A 24,514-nucleotide genomic window follows, 5' to 3' on the forward strand; every position below is an offset into this window, starting at 1 on the left:
ACACTCCTCTGCTGAGTAACAATCCCAGAAAAGACAGCCCATCACTGTTCCCATGTTCTATCTGTAAGCTACAGGTCCTACCCACACTTAAATGTGAGCACCAGGTGGCAGGGTGCTCCCTCACTCCCTATATTCTGGGGGCCAAATGTTATATGTGAACATGAGAGTGTATGAATAAATGAATGAACAACATTGAGTGTGAAGCTGAGCATGGGTAGCTCATACCTGTAATTCTAGCTACCCAGGAGGCTAAGATCTGAAGATTATGGTTTGAAGCCAGCTCTGGCAGCAAAGTGTGAAACCTTATCTCCAATTCATCCCAGAAAAACCAGAAGTGTCGCCGTGGCTCAAGTGGTAGAGTGCTAGCCTTGAGTGAAAAAGCTCAGAGACAGCATGCAGGCCCTGAGTTCATGCCCCACAACTGACAAAAATAAGTGAGTGTGAAATTGAGTAGAAAACATAGGAGTGTCCAAATGCAGGAGGATAATAAACTCCCTGGTTATAGTCATCACACAAGTATTTCAACCTTTTAAAAAATAATATGCTTGGGCTGAGAATGTTGCTTAGTGGTAGAATGCTTGCTTAGCATGCATGAAGCGCTGGGTTCGATTCCTCAACACCACATAAACAGAAAAAGCCAGAAGTGGTGACTCAAGTGGTCGAGTGCTAGCCTTGACAAAAAGAAGCCAGGGACAGTACTCAGGCCCTAAATTCAAGCCCCAGGACTGGCAAAAAAAAATAATATGCTAAATAGTTATAGTTATGAGATGAGATCAGGGCATATAGAGTCAGTTGTCAGTGATGGTGGAGCTAGAATCCTAGGGGAAGAATGGAGAATTTAGTTCCACCATAAAGTGGTACACTGCTTACAAATGGCACAAAAGGAGAAATTCAAAATGAGATAGAATGGTTAGATATAGTTACACACATTTTGACACCGTAAGCACAAGAGAAAATAATAAAAAAATGAAAGCATATTCACACAGATGGAAAATTGTCATCAACTCCAAGTATATGCATGAGCAGACATACAAATGCTATTGATACCTTGAAAGAACACAATTGGTTCATGGTCCCTTCATAGGAATCATGAATGGTAATTTGTAAGGTAGTCCAAAAATCATACAAATGGAACTGAAGCCTTACAAACAACACATTAAAGAATTATCTATACTTTTTTCACTATCTAATTTCCTTAAGATGAGTGAGTAAACAGTGAAATAAATCACATTAGTATTATTCACCAAACATCTGGTATAACTTATAACTCACTCTGGGCAGATGAATGTTTGACGATAATTAACACTCAGCCAGAGGTTAGAGACCTAGCGTGAATGACTGCAGTTCCCAGCCAATCAAAAACAAAACAAAACAAAACTTCTTTTCAGATCAGGGTGAAAAAGCTATTTAGAATTCTTTCCAATTTATCTCTACTCCTCTGGTGGCTGGAAAACAGTAAAAACAGATGCAACTCAGACTCTGGAGGGACAGGGAAATCCAGGCAAGTTGAGAGATACCCCATGAGAAAAGAGCCTTCCCAAGAAGTCAGTGCCTCTGTTTTGATGAACTTCTGTGTGACAGCATCTTGGCTTCTTTGAGACTGTGTTGCGTGGGTGCATTGAGGAAATCTCCATTCCTGTATCTGGTACAGGAGCCATTATTTATATTTACCCAATAATACAGGTAGGTGTCCTGCCTGGCCTGTGATGGGTGGACTGGCTATGAGTTTCCTTTGCCCATGGTGATCACATGTGCAACATGATCACATGCACACACGAGCCAGCAGAGCTCTTCAAGTACTGCATGTCATGTGTCATGGCCAACAGTTAGATGCTGAATCCCAAGGGAAGTATTTGCTTGTGTCATTATTTTCATCTTCAGTGGGAATGAGGAAGACAAAGCTGGGTTTGTTTCTAGAATCTCAATGGGTTCTCTTGTGGTGTCAGGGAAGGTGGGCAGTTGTGGGCAAGCTGCAGCATGGGGAAGGAAGGGAAGGAGCCCAGGATGCTGATGACAGCCAGCCAACCAGCAGTGGAGGCTGGAGGTTTTGACAGCCACAGGCAGGGCCTGTGGTTTTCAAACCCAACTCCAGACTAACTAACTCAAAGAGATCCTGGAAGATGTTCAAACCAAATGCCATCCACCGCCCTCCATGATGAAAGGTAGGATTAGTCCGGAGCTGGGCCAGGGCTGGGAAATAGGAAGACCATTTAGGAAAGATGAGTCAGGAAGGAAGCAGGGGAGGAAGAGAGTTGAACAAGTGGTGGTTACAGTACCTTTCTGCGAGCTGCTGCTTGTTACCGAGCTCTGGAAGATAGCAGGAAACAAATTGCACAAAGACCTGTAATAAATGAGCACACATACATTCATTGATGCCTTACATCTGACCCCGATGAAAGCTGGGTGTTCCAGATGGACCCCACTGGTCTCTTTCCTTCTCAATCTGGATAAAAATGCACTTTGTTCATGATTCTTTAATGTGATTTCCCTGCAACTCCTTCCTAGTGGGTCAGCCATGATGGTTTTCATCATTCTTGAGCACAGGCTTAGTGAATCTTCAGCCTTTGTGCTTAAATCCATGTGTCTTCCTTGGAATTGTTAGCTTTTAGAACATGAGGATCAGAGCACACTGCACAACACTATAAACAGTTAGTATTTTCAACATAAAGAGGACAGTAGGGCTGGGGATATAGCCTAGTGGCAAGAGTGCCTGTCTCGGATACACGAGGCCCTAGGTTCGATTCCCCAGCACCACATATACAGAAAACGGCCAGAAGCGGTGCTGTGGCTCAAGTGGCAGAGTGCTAGCCTTGAGCGGGAAGAAGCCAGGGACAGTGCTCAGGCCCTGAGTCCAAGGCCCAGGACTGGCCAAAAAAAAAAAAAAAAAAAAGAGGACAGTACATACTTTACAGCGCAAAATATGAGTGACATTTCCCAAGCCATTCTTTTTTGTCGTAGTATCAGTGGGAATTGAAATGTTAAGTACTCTGTTGGCTAGAAAACAGATCACTTCCAATTCTTAATGTGAATCTAGCTTTCTTATTCTTAAAATGTTTCCCATCACAACCCCAGTTCTGCAAGCCTCGTGTAGGGAAAAACTCAGCAGTGTAAACAAAGATCCATGTATAAACACATGCACACCCTTGTGGCTACTATGGGGAAATGACCAAGGAAATGTGACGCTTGGGAGATGGAATATTGAGCAGTCATCAAAAATCATAGATAAAAATGTCACCAGGAAAGTGTTTACATTAAAATAGTGGGGAAAGGGACACACAATGTATTTTCAACTGTTTTTCTAAAGCATGTCAGGGAGCCAGGAACTGCAAATACACCAAAATGCCCCCAAAATTCTTGGGGGAAATAATATATGACAGCTGAAAAGTGGCTTAGAGATGAGCAATGAGGAGACAGGATGTGCCAATGAACTAAAGAAAGAGAAGCTACTGCTTGCTTGCTTTTTCTTCTTTCCTTTCTCTCTCTCTCTCTCTCTCTCTCTCTCTCTCTCTCTCTCTCTCTCTCTCTCCCTCCCCCCTGCCCCTCTTCCTTCTGTGCAATACTGGGGGATGAACTCAGGCCTCGCACTTGCTAGGCTGGTGCTCCACTCCTTGAGCTCCATCTCCAGCCCTGCTTCTTGCTGGTTATTTTAGAGATGGAGTCTTGTGGATTTTTTTGGGGGGGGGAGGGTAGGCCAAGGCTGACCTTGAACTACCATCCTCCATATTTCAGCCTCTTGAGTAGCTAGGATGACAGGCATAAGCCATCAGTGCCCAGTTGACACTATTGCTTTTTGAATACTGTGTGAGGACACTAGACATGATATTACCCCATGAGTAACTGATTTGAAAATTAAAGCTAATTATTAAAAGACTCTGAGAAGAGAGTGTCTTTTCCATAGTGAACAAATGCCTCCCATTTCAGCTTGGTGAAAGAAACAAAAAGGGGGGATATTCTGCACAAAGTCTAAGTAATATGAGATAACTCAGCTGTGGTTAGGAGACTGGGTCTCTGCTGACCAGCTAAATATGACTGAAGATGAGACTAAGAATGTATGAAGTGCCACCCATTGTTGGTATTGTAGATGCCTTCAGGAAGGAAGAACAAAGGAGACATCAGGCCCATCTCTACAAGCTGCTAACCCAAAATGCCCATGTGGAATTATATGGTAGCTCTTGAAAACATAGGTACAGTCCAAAGAGCACAGGCCAATACATACTGGTTCGATTGCAGATAATGACAAATAGAGACAAAACAAGGTATTGAGCCATGTGTAGAGAATGGGAGGAATTAATGGGCCATGCCTGTGCCTCATGCTTGGTGTTCTATGTGGCCAGACTAATTTATCCCCTTGCACTACATAGCAAGTACAGCTTTCTCCATGTGTTCCCCTTGTTCCCCCTCTCATTTGTACTTGCCAACTTTACTTTCTAGCAATGGATCCCAGTAGTTATGAATGGTCTTCTTCATCCTTCACTTTCCCTCCTTCTGTGCTTCCTGTCCTGTCCTTCCTCCAGACCTCAAACTCTTTGATTCCACACACCTGGTCATTTCATGTCTACACTTTCCTCAGACCTCCCCTTTAGTTGCCTGTGCCTCCTTCATTCTACAGGGTGTTCTAAGCTGAATTTATCTTCTCCCAAAACCTACCCTTATTCCCTGTTCATTCCAGTAGTGTACAAAGATATAAATGGGGACTGACTAAAGAAATTTCTCTGAGGACACAAAGTTGTACATAGAAGAAAACATTAAAATATCTTAAGAAGATTTCACTCTGAAATAGGTTTTTAGGTAGTTTTTGTTCCAATTTAAAGATGTTGAAACTAGAAATCAAACAAGGCCACACTAAAGCTACCAGTACAACCGTGTTCATTGTAACATTATGTGCCACAGCCAAGATAATGAATCAGCCCAGATGCCCCTCAATGACAAAATAATCAAGAAAATGCGGCATATACCCACAAAGGAATTCTACTCATCAATCAGAAAGAATGATATTGTACCATTTGTAAGGAAATGGAAAGGCTTGGAAAATTTTATATTAAACAAAGTAAGCCAGACCCAGAGAAACATGGATTGCATCATTTCCCTCACTTGTGTTAGCTAGAATGTCCCTGTAAATCTACAAGTAGACACACTGGATGGTAAATAGAACAAAATAAAACACTGGGACTTGATAAATGACACAGGATTCTAGGCATTCACACAAAGTGAGAGTAAAGGAGAGTATTCTTCAAAGAGGAACACAAAGGCGCCAATACCTATGTGCATCTGATCCTCTAAAATAGTACTTACCTAAAAGAACTCCAGGAAGTGGAAACAAGAGGTTTATCTCTTTGTTGCTGTTTTCTTTTTTTTTTTTTTTTTTTGGTCTTGTTTGTTCATTTATTTGTCTTTGGGAGGACAAGTGTGGCACAGAAATGGCGGGACAGAGGGTGAACAAATACAGCAGTGTACTCACTAAATACTAAGTTGAAAATGAACTACACAATGTGTGTGGGGGCATGTATGGGAAGAGCTGGGAGAGAACAAAGGATGGGGTGGCATGGTTCATAAAGAAACATACTCTTTACCTGACTTCTGTACCTGTAAACCCCTCTGTACATCACCTTTATAACAATAAATAAAAATTTAAAATATCAATTATGAGTACGGTTTATGCCTGAAACATGACCTAAGACTTCAATATTTGGGCATAAATGTAAAGATAATTCATTTGCCCCATATCAATATATACATTTTTTTGAAGGGCCACTGGGGATTGGAACTCAGGGCTTCTTGGTCATACGTGGGTTAATTGCTCACAGCTGGCACTGGAGTTGTAAGTTTAGCTTTTTGCTTGTTATTTTGGAAATGGAATCTTGTGGACTTTTCTATCTGGATTGGTTCTGAAATTTAATTCCCCTGGTCTGAGCCTCCTGACTAGCTAGGATTACACGCATGAGCCACCCAGCATGTGTATTTTTTTATTGAGGTAAAATTTATATAACATACTAGTGGAGCCTTGAAAGTATACAACTCAATTATGTTTAGTATATTCATAATGTTGTACATCCACCCTCTCCTTCTAGTTTCTCCTTTTTTCATCACACCAGAAGAACACCCTGTACTTTTAAGTAATTATTCCTTATGCCCCCTTTCCTGTCTCCTGGCAACTCCTAATCTGCTTTAAGTTGAAACAGAACATTTAAAGTAGGCAGAAAACATTTTTATGACTCTTCACTTTACTGACTCTTTTGATTAATCTATTAACTGTTGGTCCAACTCAAGATGGATAAGTGAGCATTTCATATCCTTCTAGTTCTCTACTATTGACATTTATTAGTTGCCTGTGCCCCGCCCCGGAGATGTTGAGCACTTTGCAGCCGGGCTTCTCCGCGCCTCCCCCCCCCCCCCCCCGCGCCCCCGCATGCAGCACCTAGCACCATGCCTGCCCCTCAGCATGCTCTGTGTCGGTGTCATTAACTCACATCACCAACAGGGTTAGTCATTCATCCAAGCATATACAAAGCTAACCATATCCTTTAAGCCTAAATCTTTCTCCCAGAATCCCGAGCACAAAACAAGACCTACTAGGAGGTGAAATTGGGCAACCGTCCTGTTAAGAGTTAATACTAAAGAAGGCTTATTATGTGTCAGGTACTTAGTAAACATTATTTAGCCATCATACCAGTCATGTAAGTTAAATATGATTATTCGTTCAGAAACTCTAGTACGGGAGAAAGAGATGTCTAAACCTAATTCAGGCATTGCAGGAAACCAGAAGAAGGCGTTGACTCCAGGAGCCACGGGCTCAAATAATTGGAAATGGCCATCATTTTGTCACTTTAGGACTGGCGTTAAGGAAGAAAAGACTGAGTTGTCTAACATGAAGTCCTTTCTTGAGTTTGCCCTCCCTCATACACACAAACACACAGAGACAGGGACACACACACACACACACACACACACACACACACGTCTTCAGTTATTGCTTGCAAGTGCTTCATCATAACTATGAAAGATGCTGTTGTTATGCTTGAATACCATTGCATCCTGCAGGTACAGTCACATCTACCACTGGAAAGGCATTCAGGACTCCAGTATGCCTGCGTCTCTGTAGAAGAGCTTCCTCCCGCACAGACCTCAGACCATCTGCTCCTCTGCTGAGCACTGCCACAGAAGGCCGGGTGCACCAACAGGCCAGGGGTGCCAATGGCAGGTGGGACTTAGAAGGTGAATGCCTTATCCATTTTTTCCTGGCATAGCTATTGGCCAGACCTCCACAGGCTCAAGAGGCTGGAGCAAAGTTGCTTCTCTGCTTTTTCAGCACATTCCTTTCTCTTCAATAGAACTCTGAGAAATCTGGGTCAGAGGTGTAGGAATAACTACTCTAAGCAACAAGGAATACATTATAATTGTTAGGTTAATTCTGCTTGATGCCCCCTCTGCTTAGTTCTTCTGGAGTTGGAAAAGTGAACTCTTTTGACCAGAGCTAAAACTCCACCTCAGGCCACGTAAAGAAAATCAAATGAATGGAAGCAATTGAAGCCTACATGAAGGACACAACTCAGGACTTGGTGACAAAGACTCTGGGCATTGACTTATATTCTGAATGTCTCAAGAACATTTTTTCTTTATATTCAAAACTTGGGGCAGGTCATAAAAGAAGATAAAGAAGGCATTAACAAGTGCAATTTTAAAATCTAGAGCCTTGATTTCTCTCTGTCCTATTGTTTCAAGAACTAAATGGAGCTGGATGTCAGTGACTCACACTTGTAATCCTAGCTATTCAGGAGGATGAGATTTGATGATTGTCATCCACGCCATCCCCGGCAGAACAATTCATGAGTCTCTTCTTTAGATAGTATCCTACCACTTGAGCCACAGATCCAATTCTGAGCTTTGTTTTTAGTAGTTTATTAGAAATAAGAGTCTCATAGACTTTCCTGCCCTGGCTGGCTGTGAACCATGATCCACAGATCTCAGCCTCCTGAGTAGCTAGATTATAGGCATGAGCCACTAGCACCTGGTAATGACACTCTTATCTACAAGTAACCACCAAAAAGTCAAAAATGGCAGTGTGGCTTCAGTGGTAGAATGGCAACCTTGAGCAAAAAAAGCTGAGGGGAAACACCCTGGTTTCTGAGTTAAAGCCCCAATACCAATACACACACACACACACACACACACACACACACACACGGCAATTTTAACCACACTGCTTTAAAACTGTGATTATAATGCATTTGTTGTGCAATGCCTTTGTCAGAACAGGCCCTTCGGTGAACTCCCTCACCGGAACATTGAGTACAGGGAACGTTGAGCAGCACAAGGTGATGCTCCCCAGCCTTCCAAATCTCCGCAGAACAGAGCCCGAGGTGGTGGTGGGTTTTCTCTCTTTCTCACTTGTCCATATGTTCTAATTACCTACCACATATGTATACTGGCTATGTGGTAAAATGAAGCAAAACTAAATACTCTTCAGAGTGATCACTGGGCACCAGAGGGCAGAGGGCTCGGCCCTCCTGTGGCCTTCACCAGAATGGACCCCAGGGCTCCCCAGCTTCAGCCTAGGATGGAAGTGCTAGAAAGTATTAAAGGTTGGACATATGGCTCCCAGTGTCTCTGAGGAAAGGAGATAGAGACAGAAAGACACAGAGAGAGGTGCATGAGCGTGAACTCAAAGCTAGGCAAGCACTCAACCACTTGAGCTACATCCCAAGCCCTTTTATTTCTATTTTGCTTTTGAGATAGTCTCACTAACTTTGGAGCAATCTCCAACTCTCAATCATTCTCCCTCTGGCTCCTGAGTAGCTGGGATTATAAGCATGCACTACCACCCTCAGCTTACTCTCTGGTTTATTACTGAGTACATGGATCAACTCAACATCTATCTCATCATGCATCCTCTACATAACTCATGTCTGTGAGTGCTACAGGAATCCTATTCAAGGGTGGTGTGCTCAGCGAGCTAATGACATACCACTAGGCCTCCACATCTTATACCAGCTCTACTCCGCCATGCTAAGGAGCAGGCCTCCTACACATGAACCTTCAGGGACCAAAACACACATCCAAACCACAGTAGGCAGCATGCAGTAAGAGATTCAGACCACAGAGTTGGGTTGAAATTCTGGGCTTGGGGCTTTGAGATCTGCCAGACATCTTGTTCCAAAGAGGAAGCACATAATGTTCGGGGAAATGACTGCACGACACAGACCCCAAATTTACCTGTGGAAAGGAGGAAAAAGAGGGACTGTTGGGGACTGGCATCATGGCTCAAGTGGTGGAGTACTTGCCTAGCAAACCTGAGGACCTGAGTCTAAAACCCAGTATCACCAAATGAAAAAGGGAATTAAAAGATGATCTGAGGGCCAGGCATGGTACCATATACCTGTAATCTCAGCTACTTAGAAGACTGAGATAGGTAGGATCAGGGCTCAAGGGCAGCCTGTGTAACAAACAACAAAAACTAGAGAGAGTACAAACCAACAAACAGATGAGTATGGTGGTTCATATCCACAATCCCTGCCACATAACTGTAGGTAAAAGCATTCATGTCACGCTGCCTAAGGCAAACAGCCCAAAACGCTATCTGAAAAATAAATGCAAAAAAGGTCTACTGCAAAAAAAGTGTAGCTTACATGATAGAACTCACACACAGCAGATGCAAGGTCCCGAGTTCAACCCCCAGTACTGACCAAAACAAAGGTATCAGCATCCCTGAGGCAGAATGTTCCAGATGTTGAAAAATAAAAGTGATACTTTGATTTCTAATTCACACCTGATTTTTAAACATACTGTGGTTACATGCAAAATTTTGGACCTAGATGGGTTAAAATATTCATTGTCTATCTGAAATTAAATGTCTTTGGGCATCCTGTATTTCATTTGGCTGCCCTTCCCTTCTTGCTAATCCTTAGAATGCCCAGAGCCAGCTCAGGGAGTTCTTGTTTGGGGACTTCCTAAGAAGCCAGGACCTGGAACTGAGCTAATATAAGTGAGATGGAATTAGGCCCTTTTGGGTAATCATCTCATCTACGTGTTTCATCATCCGCTTCGGCCTTTTGTTTTTGATTGAAAGTCTCTGCAAACCACACCTGAATACCACTGTGTTAATCACAAGCCTCCTGAAGTATTTGCATATTGTGTTCAATAAATACCCATATACTTAAGATTTAAAGCAAGAACTACTCCCCACAATATTTAGTTAAATTTACAAAGGGAGTGCAAATTAAGCCATCATTTTGTTAAGGTGTATATTATAAGTCTCATTTAATTTTCCCCATGTTCTTATGTATGTGTTTGTGTAACTGTTATGTCAAGACTTTCGCTGATAAAGTATTTCAATTAGCGGCGAAAGGAAATGCAGTTAAGGAGTTACAACTGATGTACAGTCAGGCTAAATACATATAATCAGAGTTGTTTCTCACCTGAGTCCCTCTTACTTGTGTGTGTAACAAGTGGTTCTGATTGCTGGCAATAACTCACTGTAACAGGCTCACTTTTCTGTGGTAAACTCAGAAAAATAAAATAATGACTCACTAGTCCTACCATAAAGAAATTGACATTAGCTGTATACTAGATACGTTATAGGATCACTTGATCATCTCTGAAAAAAAAATCCCATTGCTAAATCACCAAGATTTAGCTGGGTGCTGGGGGCTCAAGCCTGTAACGTAGCTACCAGGAGGTTAAGATCTGAAGATTAGAGTTCAAAGCCATCCCAGGTAGGAAAGCCTATGAGACACCTATCTCCAATTAACCACCAAAAAAGCCAGAAGTACAGCTGTGGTTCAAGTCGTAGAGCAAAAAAGCTCAAGGACAATTCTCAAGCCCTGAGTTCAAGCCTAGCACAAAGGACTAGCACAAAGGTCGGGGGGGGGGGCAGAATGGGATGTTTTACCCTTTCCAGGGGACTAATTTGAGGCTGGCTGATTTTCTGACACACATTGAAGGTCAGGAGGAGCAATTAAAGAAACTGGGAAGTCACCACCTTCATACTTACCGGTCAGTCACTTACTACTACCTTTCAACTAGGCCAGACTTATCCGCTGGGTAAGCCTTGACTGCCTTCAGGACAAAAATGACTAGAAGAAGCTGAAGGATAGAGGCAGAAGGCGTAGCAGCAGTGAGGGGATTTCATGCGTATACATGGGCAGTGGAGTACCCCCATCCCCCATGGGTGAGGTGTCCTTGGATGACCTGTGATGACCGAGACTCCACCAATCTAGCATTATCATTTATAATCATGGAATCATCAACATTGCTTTGTGGGGTTGCTTATTCTTTCCCACCTTCTTGAAAATTGTCCTAATTTCAGTTCAGGGAAGTTACCAGAGAATTCTTGAGATCTAATTCTATCCCAGTGCCTCTCCCAAATCACTTTAATGGGATATTCTGAGAAATTTAGGGAGACATCCTTGTTTAAGAAAAGTAACATTTGTTTTTTGTGGCAAGGCAGTTCACTTCTCTTATTTGTAACTCAATGTAAGACCTTTATCTAAAGCTTAGAGAAGTGAAATTTCTCCTTGTTCAACTTCATGACTAAAACAGGACAATCACATCCTTTATGAACAAGTCATCAGGGGACACCCGAGCTGGCCACCCTGAGCACCTTAGCGATAAGTAGTTGAAAGAACATTCTAAAGGAAATGGAAAGACAGAAAAAAAATCATACTAAGTGAAGTGAGCCAGACCCAAAGAAACAAACTCTATGGTCTCCCTTATTGGTAATAATTAGTATATGTTTAGGGGAGTCCTAGCAAATCATCACAATAGCTCAATAGCTATGTACATATGAACACATAAGATGATGCTAAATAAATATGGAAACAAGCGGTTTATTATTGATGTTATTTTCAATGGACTATGTGAAATTATTTCTTTTTTCTTCTGTTCATCTTTCCTACGATTTAGCCTCTGCTGTCACTGTATTTGATTCTGGTACCCTGAGTATTTTACATGTCTGTCTGAATTAGGGAAGGGAAGGGGAACATTAAAATAGTGAGACAAGAGGTGAAAGGTGAATCAATGGAACGGTAATACTTACAAGACAGTATGCCGTAAACTAACAACTTGGAAGGGGGGGATTGGGGAGGAAGAAAGGTGGGAGAAAAATGAGGGAGGGGTAACAAGTTGGACAAGAAATGTACTCAGTACCACATTTAAGTAATTGTAACCCCTCTGTACATCACCTTGACAATATTTATTTTTAAAAAGAAGTTGGAAGAAACTGAGTGCAGGTAGCTCACACCTGTAATCTTAGCTACTCAGGAATCTGGGATCTAAGGATTATGCTTCAAAGCCAACCCTGGAAGAAAGTCCCGGAAACTCTTATCTCCAATTGGCTACCAAAACCGCTGGAAGCAGATCTATATGACAAAGTGGTAGAACACTAGCCTTGAGCTGAAAAAGCTCAGGGACAGCACCCAGGCCCTGAGTTCAAGCCCAGGACTTCCAACCCTCTCCTCCCCTCCCAAAAGTTAAAAGAATAAAATCTCCTAAAGTTGTCTCCTAGTCACAAAAAATTCAAAGTCAATCTCAGAGAACATTGTCAGAACAATTTCTTCCTCCCATCCCTGTTCAAAATAATTTGCATTACAGGCGAGGGTGGCTCACAGTATAATCCTAGCTACTCAGCAGGATGAAATCTGAGAATTTTGGTTCGAAGCTAGGCCATGCAAGAAAGTCCTTTAACTTTTAACTCCAATTAATGACCAAAAATCTGGAATTGAAGCTGTGGCTCAAGAGGTAGATCACCTGCCGTAAGCACAAAGCCCAGGCCCTGAGTTCAAGCTCCAGGACTGGCACACACACAAAAAAAATCATTCCCATGAGTCTGTGGGTCATGGATGAGGTAGCATCCACGCAGTGCTTCTTTACAAGGCCTCTTCTACTGATTCAAAGACATCTTGTTTAATCCTATGTAATATTCTTTACCCAAAATAAGTGTAACCAAGAACTTCCAAACATCTCAGAAAGCACCAAGAGGGGAAGAAGATAAAATTTAAAGCCATCCACTATGATTATTTAGTAGATGCTATATTCATTCACATAATTCAAAAATTAAAATAGCATGGAAATTTATATTGAAAGCTGCATTTTACCCCTTACCCCTATGTGGTGTCTTCAAAACATTAGCACTCACATTGTTTTTGTGCAGTACTTAATGAAAGAGGTAAGTTCTGAGAAATGCATCATAAGTAGGAGGAGTCACACATAAAGTGTAGTTACACAGACCTAGGAAGTATAGAGAATGATGTCACATGTCCCCTTGATCCAGTTAAGATAGGAGGAGAACCAGTCAAGACTGGTGGCTCACTCCTGTAATCAATCCTAGCTACTCAGGAGGCTGAGATCTGAGGATCATGATTCAAAGCCAGCCGGGGCAGACAAATCGAAGAGACTTACCTCAAACTAATCAGCAAAAAGCCGGAAATGGAAGTGTGGCTCAAGTGGTAGAGTATCAGCCTTGAACAAAAAATAGAAAATAAAAAAGCCAGTGAGAGGGCTGGGGATATGGCCTAGTGGCAAGAGTGCCTGCCTCATATACATGAGGCCCTGGGTTCGATTCCCCAGCACCACATATGCGGAAAATGGCCAGAAGTGGCGCTGTGGCTCAAGTGGCAGAGTGCTAGCCTTGAGCAAAAAGAAGCCAGGGACAGTGCTCAAGCCCTGAGACCAAGGCCCAGGAATGGCCAAAAAAAAAAAAAAAAAAAAAAAAAAAAAAAAAAAAAAGCCAGTGAGAGCACCTTGGTTCTACATTCAAGCCTCAGTACTGGCACCAAAAATAAATAAATAAATAAAATAAATAAGAAAAGAAAGGGAGAGAGGGAGGGAGGGAGGGAGGGAGGGAGGGAGGGAGGGAGGGAGGGAGGGAGGGAGGGAGGGAGGGAAATAAAAGGAAAAAAAAAAACCAGGACGTTAACACAAGAAGTGTAAGGCTACCCACACTCTTCTACAGTCGACTTCTTATAAATAAAAGATTATAAATTTGAAAATTAATAGTAAGTAAAAATAAGGATTACATTGTAGAATATCTATAAAAGTATATCTTAGTAAAATATGTATAAGTTTTTGTGACAAGGCAGGGCTACGTTGTCTTATTTGTAACTCAGGATTTTTATTCACCCCCAGTACATAAGCCAGCAAGAGCTGTTTATCATCATCACCATCAAGTTTTTCACACTGTACATAGTTGTGTTACCATAACTCTATACAGTTAGTAGCTCAGTGGGTTTGTGTATACCATTGTCACCACAAATGTGAACACTACGTGGTACTACCTTACCACAGTGAAGCTGGCATGAAGGGAAAAGGCATTTTTAGCTCGATTGTCATCTGTAGACCCACTCTTGTGGATGTGATCCATCACTGGCTCAATCAGCATTATTCTAGCATAACTACATAGACAAATATTAAGCCCTATTATTTCTTTTTTTATTTTTATTTTTGGCCAGTCCTGGGCCTTGGACTCAGGGCCTGAGCACTGTCCCTGGCTTCCTTTTTGCTCAAGGCTAGCACTCTGCCACTTGAGCCACAGCGCCACTTCTGGCCGTTTTCTGTATATGTGGTGCTGGGGAATGGAACCCAGGGCCTCATGTATACAAGGCAAGCTCTCTCGCCACTAGGCCATATCCCCAGCCCCAAGCCCTATTATTTCTTAGATCTACTGTACACATTCTATAATTTCCTTTATTCTCACTATTATTCCATTATAGCCTCTAACTCACAATGTAGCCCACGATGAGCTTGGGCTCATGATTCTCCTATCTGGAGAATGCTGGAAATGGTGCTGGAATTACTACCAGGCCCAATGCATGAGTCCTTGATCCTATTACATACAATGCCGTCGCAAAGATTTCCCCTTTAGTACAGGCACAGATATATTTGTAGGCTAAATTTCCAAATCTGAGACTTCATAGACTTTTGATTGCAGATAACTGTTTTACTACCTATGAGAATTGCCTTTATTTGGTTAGTACTGTTGGTCTCCTCACTATTTTATGAAGAACTAAAGAGTACACATTGTGTTTCATTTATCTTCACACCTACAATCCTTCCCATAGTACTTAGAATGCTAGGGCTGAATCTGAACTAGACTTCCTAGTGTAACTTTAACCCTAAGAACATGAAAGTAACGCCTTAACTTAAAGGCTGAGAACTAGGTATAGATTGAGGCACTTCGGGGTTTCTATTTGGAGATGAAAATGGGACTTATCAAGATAAAAGTACTGAATAAAGAGTGACAGTTTCAAGGATGAGGCTGTCTCTTCAAATCCAGGGACTGGGTCAATGTCGGGTACATTTCTGGGTTAATCACAAGCAGAGGCTGAACAGCAAAATTGAAAGGAAGCTTAGAGAACTTCTGCCTGCTGGAGATCAGCAATGGGTGACTGAGAATAGCACTTCCTCAGAAACCAGGCCAAGGCAGAGAAGAAAGTTAATTCATCCTCAAAGTACAACCTGTGCAGAAATGAGAAAAAGAGGGGGAGATTGAAAGAGACAGAGAGACAGACAGAGGCAGACAGAGGCAGAGACAGAGAACACGGTTCTAAATTTCCCTCTTGCACATGCTCTAATGACAAACTCCAGGTTTTACTCTACAGCTTCCACACTTACCCCGAAGGCTATGAGCAAAGAGCTGAGGAGGAAATTCACACTCTCTTTTCCTCCTCTCCTTAGAGCAGCACCCACACACCCCCAAACCCCAGCAGGTATTCTGGAGGAATATTTTCTCCCTACAAGGTCATCACTAACCATCACAGTTGCCTTTGAACTACAAGTAGCCAAGTTTCAAGGGATGGAATGGTAGGATGCACTATGGCCAGAACTTATGTAGGCCCTTGTAACTATGTCAAAATCCCTGCCTCTCAAAAGCCATCAGGGAAAGGTACAGTAGTACAACTTCTTTAGTTAGTAGCAGGAATGGGAAGCTCTCATTTGAGACTTGTAAATGTGTTTCCATGGAGGGATTCTACTTCAAGGGATTAATTGTATAAGTACACTTAGTGAAAGTACACAGAAAGTATGCATGTGTTTGTTGAAGCATTATTTTGAAAAGCAAAGACAAAATAAACTAATGTGAATATCCATCAGTGTGGTAATGGATGTAACATCCTTACTGTGTAGAACAGAGGTAAATGGCCAACATACATTGCTAAATTAATAAAAGCAAGCTTAAAATAGCTATTGAACTGCATAGTTTCATCTGTTATTTACAATAAGATATGCTTGTATAGCAATGTGAAATGCCACTAATGAGACTGAGAGACTATTACTAATGTTCACCATTGAGGAATTCAGAACCATTGAGGAGACAAGGCAGGGAAAGAGGACTTTCATTTTTGATGTTGTATGCTTTTTTTTATATTGCCTTTATCATTAAAATGTTCACTTAAAGCCAGGCTATTGTTTCTTAGGTTCCTTTAGTGTGCATGTTGTATAGGGTTTGGTGATCATTTTTGACTCAGAATAACCATCACTTTGAAACCCTTAAATGGAGCTTGCTATGGCTGACTAAACAGCTGTGTTTGACCTTAATTGAAGTTCATGGAACTGACTTCAGCTTAGTAGGTATATACTCAAAACCTAACTCGTGCAGAAAGCTTAGTAAAACTTCCGGTGATTGGGCTGGGGATATAGCCTAGTGGCAAGAGTGCCTGCCTCGGATACACGAGGCCCTAGGTTCGATTCCCCAGCACCACATATACAGAAAACGGCCAGAAGCGGCGCTGTGGCTCAAGTGGCAGAGTGCTAGCCTTGAGCGGGAAGAAGCCAGGGACAGTGCTCAGGCCCTGAGTCCAAGGCCCAGGACTGGCAAAAAAAAAAAAAAAAAACTTCCGGTGATTACAAAATCAGTGTGTGGTGTCCCGGGCTGCAGACAAGAGTACAAAAAATTTTAGTATCACCTGTGTGTGCCCACAAACTGCCATGTGTCGCTTACCTGGACACATCTTTCACAAGCGCTTGTTAGTTCATATGTGGTGTTTCCTATAAGATGTATACTATACACTTAAAAAATTACTTATCCTAAAAGATAGATGGGAAAGTGAAGAAGGAAAGATGATCACCTATTATGAAGTGTCCTCTTTCTTTTTCCCTTCCTCCCTCCCTCCCTCCCTCCCTCCCTCCCTCTCTCCCTCCCTCCCTCCCTCCTTCCCTGCTTCCCTCCTTCTCTGCTTTCCTCCTCCCCTCCTTCCCTCCTTCCCTCCTTCCTCTCCTTCCTCTCCTTCCTTCCTTCCTTCCTTCCTTCCTTCCTTCCTTCCTTCCTTCCTTCCTTCCTTTCCTTCCTTCCTTCCTTCCTTTCCTTCCTTCCTTCCTTCCTTCCTTCCTCTCTCCTTTTCTTTTATTGTACTGACACTGGGACTTGAACTCAGGGCCTCACACTCTTGCTTAGCTTTTTGCTTAAGGCTGGCTCACTACCACTTGAGTACCACTTCCAAGTGTCCTGTTTCTAAACAGACTAATCAGGCTTACACAAAGTGGTAGGTTCTGATTTACATGTTCACATTCTGATAGTTGGTGCCATTCCATGAGTTTCTATGTCTGATCTTGAAGAAAGAGAACCTGAGTCAAGAAGGGAGACGATGAGGAAATGTCAAGAAACTGAAGGCAGATACATTGGCAATAGATTCCATGTACACTGTCTTGAAGCAAGGCTTTAATGAAGAAACTGAAAGGTAGCAGAGTATCATTCAGAACATCAATCTTTAGGTCATCTTCCTTTTCCAGGAATTCCTAATGCTAACAAGAAGACAATGATGACTCTGGTTAAAATTTAACAAAATTTTCCAGTGTCAAAAAAGTTTTAGCAGTTGGGTGCTAGTGGCTCACACCTGTAATCCTAGCTACTCAGGAGCCTGAGATCTGAGGATCACGGTTTGAAACCAGCCTGGACAGAAAAGCCCATGAGACTCTTATCTCCAATAAACTGCTCAGAAAAGCAAAAGTGGCACTGTGACTCAAGTGGTAGAAGGCAAGCTTTGAACACAAAGAGGCTCAGGGACAGCACCCAGGTCCTGAGTTCAAGTTCGAGGATTAGCAAAAAAAAAAAAAAAAAAAAAGAATTTTAGCAAGTTGCACTTCTACAAAGCAAAAGAAACATACAGCATGTTTGGATTTATTTGCTTGCCTTACTAAATTATTACTCTTCTGCTTCCAATAGTATTTTGTGTTTATAAATGTAGAGAAATTCACCTTTGAGGGGATAGTAAGATGACAGGTTCTGAATTGTAAGCTGATTGATGGATGTATCAAGCAAGACTATTTTACTGTAATTATAAGTTTATGGACTGACCCATGACTGAACTTCATAAATAATCTTAAAAGAATTCACCAAGCATACTTTTGAGGTTGGCCCCTCAATCTTAGCTTCTACTTTGCAGCTTAGTGCTAATGCACAATAATCGCTGGAATAAAGCAAAGGGGATTAAAAGACCAGCAAATAAAGAAGAAACAACAGGAATTGAGGGATGGCGGGGGGCGGGGGGATAGAGAAAGCAGTGCAGTAGCAATAATGACAGCCTTGTTTGCCTGACTCACTTAGTAGCAAAAAAAAAAAAAAATCACCCTCTGTAGTTATAAAAGTGACGGCAGATTTCTAAGAAAAGTTGCTTCTTCTAAATGAAGAATCCAAATTGAATTGATTCTGAGCCTCTTTAGTAACTTAATTTCAAAAATATATGTTGGTGTATTTGGGGTTTTAAGACACTGGCTCCCAATATTTACATTTGGGTTCCTAGAAATAAATAATCTTAGCAACTTATGTGAAGTCCAAATGTGCATGATACCCAAATATCAGGATAGTTATGGGTGAAAGTATATTTTTATTCAATTCCCCAGATCACTTGTAGATATATACCAAGCTACAAGCTTGAGATACCTCTTCAAATTCATTTTAGTACAGGCTGTTTTCTTTTCTGAACCACTAATCAACTTTATTATGTTCAGTTTCTGTAATGCAAGTCTACTTGTGCCAATGTCTGGGAATCACAGTGTCCTCACATCAGAATATTGGTGAGGTTCCCTAGTGGGAACCACTTACCCAGTTGCTGTCCTGATTATTCACATGTTTTTGAGACTTGTGAGATGTGGCAGATAAACAGGTTTATGCTGTGTGCAACTTGGAAGGCAGCCAAGGTCTTCCTGCCTATACTGTATATTTACTCTCCACCTCCAATCTCTCTCCCATACAGAGAAGCTGTATTTTAAGACTAAAATCAGTGTCGAATGCAATCCAGTAATGTCACTGCAGAAAACAGCAGGTGCTCATCCACTCATTTGCAGTGATGCTTGCAGTGAAGAAAGTGAATCAATGATTCACCCAATGGACAAAGAAACGTCACAGTGAGCATTTTTTTTTGGGGGGGGAACACATGTAGTAAAGGAATATTCCTTCTAATAGTGTGCTGTGAGGTGAGAAAGCAAAACCTCCCACCAGAAAATCAGGATTTCTGTTAAAGTGTTCTGGCTGTACCTGCAAGAAGCAAGGGCCCATTCCCTCTCTCTCTGCTTCCAGTGCGTTATTGCTTTTGTGTTGTACTGCTAAAATAAATATCAATAAATCATTGCAGTTAGATACTCTAATATAGACAGAAATGTACTTGACTCCCTACAGTCATTACAATTGGAGGGGACTCTGATTAGGATGCTTTACTTAATTAAGTGATATCGTCTAAAGAGAATTCTTCCCTCCATTTTCTGTTTAACAGTCTTATAAAACACCAACAGAGGAAATTCATTCTGTTGTTTGCTTTCCTTATTGTAAATGCTTTCTTCTCATTCATATTTTACAGATGTCGTGTTAATGAAACGGATATTAAGCTGAAGACTGGGGTTCAGCCACACAGAGTCTTCTTCAAATTAGCTCCAACGACAGAGACTGGAAATATTTTCTACTCAGTCTGAAAAAAAAAGTTCATTTTAAACATTTATTTTTATACAATGTATAACCTAAAATAAGATGATTTAAAGAAAGTATTGTTTTGTTTTTAAAAAATCATATTTTACTTAGTTTGTTTGGTTCCATAGAGACTTTAAAATCTGTTTCTTTGAGAAAATAGAAGGGGGAAAATGGGCAAAGAATAAGCAATCCTTATGAATCAGATGTTATTTGTGAGGCACTTTGATTTTACTAAAAGAAGTCATTAAATTTGGATTGCCAATACAAATATGCTTATATATGTTTTCTAAATAAAATGTTATTATGTTGCAACTGAACTCATCCATTTATTGTTTGTTTACCTAATGCTCAAACGCATGTTTTATTCATAGATGTCTGGGAGAAAATTTTTGCTTGGTAATCACACCAAGCATATTTAACAAAAGCGATTCTCCTTTTATTAGTGAACAAGTTTAAGCAGAATGATTTCATTTTTTTCCCCATTTAGTTAATTCAGACTTGCGGGATCCTTAGCTTACGGCTTTTGTTTCTCCCTCTGCTGCCTTTTATGCCTTTAATGTATGCATACCAATCCACTGATGGGAAAATATCATTTCCTGAAACTCTTCCTTTTTCCTTCTAGGCTATTCTCTCAGCTGGTTTCTGGTTTTGGTTAGCATGCCCTAGTTAGTACTGTCAAATCACTTTATGTATGACACTGATAAACTGAAGCCAAGTAAATAGTTCATTACCCTGCTGAAAACTTTAAATTCTTAGTTGTCAGAGAGAATTTGAATTCTAAGTGCATTTACTCATTCCTTTAAAAATAAAGGGTTATTTTTAAAGCAATTAAAATTTGTATAAAATAGAGTTCAAAAAAGTGAGGATGTATTAGCATTGATGAAATTGTTTTCATAACCAAATCAAACATTTTAACACCATGTTTACAACTTTAGCAAATTAGCAATAGCCTTGCATTATATCTAACAACTTCTTTTCTTTCTGTTAGAAAAGTAGCATTAAATAAAAAAATTCTCTTCAATTAACTCAACTAACTTCCAGTAGATATTTTAACCTTGATACAATATGTAGTTAAAAGTATTTACTGATCAGTGAAATTTAAATCTATACAGATCACAAGACACAAAACTGCATATTAATGAATCAGATACAAAGGGCTTTTTATTAATTGCTTCACTATTCAAAGAACTCTTGTATAATATAGCTAAGAACCTGAAGTGTCTTCATATACAACCTGTACAGTTGAGCATTTACCAAATCAAATAACAATATTAATGATAAATTTTAATTGCTAAGTGAGTTATTGTTGCTTATCTGTGAGCATTTATTTTAACCACATACCACCCTGCACTAGACTACTCGCTGACAACGTTCTAAAATTACATAATTTTCATTTATTCTCAAGTTCAGAAAATAGCAAAGTAACATGTCCCTGGACACATTGCCCAAGGTGTCTCCCAGACATTGCTTACAACTGTTTTTATTATTTTTATAAAGAGGCTGCTTAATAAGGACAAGTCTTACATTCATTTTAAACTTTATGAAGCTTTAGTTTTTACACTAATGTTGGAATCTAGATAATTTCTACTGGCATGAGCTTTACCTGCTTTAAGCAAACTTCGTTGTAATTTTTTTAAGCTCTTCATTTTAAAAGGTGCCTTTGTTGTAAAACTAAATACAGCACAGTCCTGTCCCCTAAGAAACATTTTTGAGGAATTGAAGAACAGTGAGCAAATCTGCTAGCAGTTCTATTCCAACTCATCCCCATATTGGTTTACTTCTTTTAAAAAATAAATTTAAAAAATAAGATCTTTCTTCAGACTTTAAGATGAATGAGATCTGTGTCTAATGAAGTACCACTGAAGTTAGACCGGCAGCTGAATTGTTATCTGGAAGAGAATGTGAGTCCTATTTTACCTAAACTAATTACTTTTATCAAATGACTTTTCTACTTAAATTGATTGCTTTAAGAAATACCGATTAAAGAGAAAAGCAGAGTTATTGTAACTCAAAGTTTAGGGCATTATTATTCCCATTGATGTAAGTCAAGCTGTAGGCCACAGAGCCAGTTTTAAGGCTGCTACCTATTGAAACCGTTTTTCATGGGTACAACTAGTATTTATAACTAACACTCCAATCTTGAAAGACAAACATATCAATTTTTAATTTAAACATAAATATTACTATGTCTTTAGTAGGTTCTTTTTCTTTGTTTTCATTTTCTGGAGTTCATTTTGATAAATATTATTTTATGTGATCAGAGACACATAGACATTGTAATAGGTTCTTTAGTAAGAAAAAAACTGTATTCTAACACCAATTTTTATGGTTATAGAATATTCTAAATAAGTTATCTGTCACAGCAGCTGTCTCCATAAAAGTATCAGAAAGTAAATTTACTAGAGAGACTCCAGCTCAAAGATACGCTTCTTGCGCAGAGAACAAAGAGAAAAGTTAACTGCTAGAGAGAACATGGTTCTTTAAAAGTATTTTTCCCTCTTTTTACAGGCAGGGAGTGGGGAAAAAGGCTCTTGTGTGATGTGGGAGAAGGAAAAATACAAACCTGAGCCAAATAAACAAACAAAAACAAAAACAAAGCAGTCAAGACCAGGGTACATTTGTTTTCTTCTAAAGCGTGTTTCTGTTCAATGAGAGATGACTGCATTCTGAAGAGCAAATCGCTCCAGCGGCTGAGCTGTGCTTCATGAAAATCGGAGACTGGATCAGGGTTTCGGTTGGAAGACAATCTTCTCATTAATAGCACCAGTTTCACAACTAGTTTTGCCTCCCCCCAAAGGGGAGGTACCTGCTAACCACTCACAAATGAGTCTTCAGGAGGGAGCAAGACATGTATTTTTTTTTTTTTGCCTCAAGTTACACATATTTTTTTAAACAAATTATCTGACCCAGGGAGAGCTCTAAGTTTAATGCTAGAGAGTAAGAAAACAAAGAATCAACTAAAAAAAATTTTAAAGGAAAAAAGTAAGATACAAGGAAGAAAAGAAAGGCAAAGTTGTTTATTATGAACAATCTGTAACCTCCATGAAAATATGACAAAAGCATTATTTTCCCTACATGGAGTTTTATTACTAATATTTTTAGTAAGTGAAATAAAAAGTCAACTTTTCTGGGTAGAACCAGGCATTGAATGAATTATAAAATCAGAACAATGTTAAGTATTGTATATTCTCTTAAGAGATATATGATGTAACTGTTAATGTCATTCCCTTAATTTAGTATTATATGAGGATAGTTATAAATGTAGCACGTGATCATCTGTAATGTATTAATTTGTTATGTATAATATTCTTGGATTTTCAACAGCCCAGGAGAAGCCCAGTATCTTTCACAATAGTCCCACATAAAGTATATGATAAAACAAATTCATGTTCAATTTGTATATTTAAAACTCAGGTACTTGTTTCAAATACGCATGAAATGAAAACCAAAATGTAATTCAGGTTATCTTCATAAACAGAACATTTGTGGACTTTTTCAAAATCTTATTTTCATAGCAGTGACTGAAAAGGAAGAGCAATTAAAATGGATCATAGGTTTTAATGAGTCAAATATTTATTTCGAGTCCTCTTTGCATCAGGCTGTGGGAAATTTGTATTATGAAGATCAGATGGTGCACTGATGTGAGAAATGTTGCAAAGCATCCTAATGATTGCTTCTAATTAACTGCAATGCTCTTGTGTTCTCAGTTTTAGCCGGCACAGAGTGCACAATGCCTTTTATTTTGCTTTGAATGGATTTTTTTTTTACTTAAAAACAGCTGATCTCAATATCCACAGCATTTGGGCTTTTTTATTTATTAAAATTTTCTTGCAATATTTTCTTTTCAATTTTAAAAGATAAAGTTGGAAGGATCTCTCAACAACAATGTATGTTCTACTAAAAATTCGTAGCATTCACGTGGTCCTTCACGTGTGCTTTCTTGTGTTACAGTTAGGTAACTAAAGTTTCGAATCATATTTCAATTCCTCTTCACAAGTTACAGGTCTGAGCAATGGTAAAGGCAGAAAATTCTGAAAGGTAAATTTTAGCCATGCTGCTAATTTTGATTTTATATTGTGTTACACAGACAACTAAGCAGAACAGACCTGAAACACATAGGAGAATGAGCAAGGGCTGGAAGGATTCCAGAATTCAAAGTATGAACTGAAATTCTTTGCACTCACCTTTCTCTGATGATTTAAGCTGAAGCAGCCTGACAGGAGAAGTCATGAATTTTCATCAACTTCGCATATGTCATACATTTAAAAACATTTTGATTTGCCCGGGGACCCCTGCATGTCTCTGAAGCACAGTAACAGTGTTCTGATTTTTTTTGTGTGTGTGGGTGGGTACAAACCCATGAACTCCCAGAGCTCTAGAAGATATATTACTAATGTAAACAAGTCTTCAAGTATGGAGGAAACCAATAAAGGACAGGAAGTTTCCAGAGAAATACACAATGCAAAAATACAGAGGCAGAATAATGTCTCTAATTTTAAGAGTTACAATTTTATCCACACAACTAGCTTACTGAGAACATGCCGTCATTTGAGCTGAGCAATAGAATCATTTCATGTAGAAAAGTCCACAACCTTAAAAATTGGAGCTACTAGACCTTGAAAATAACTA

Source organism: Perognathus longimembris, chromosome 14 (genome assembly GCF_023159225.1).
Source record: "Perognathus longimembris pacificus isolate PPM17 chromosome 14, ASM2315922v1, whole genome shotgun sequence".
Classification (NCBI taxonomy): domain Eukaryota; kingdom Metazoa; phylum Chordata; class Mammalia; order Rodentia; family Heteromyidae; genus Perognathus; species Perognathus longimembris.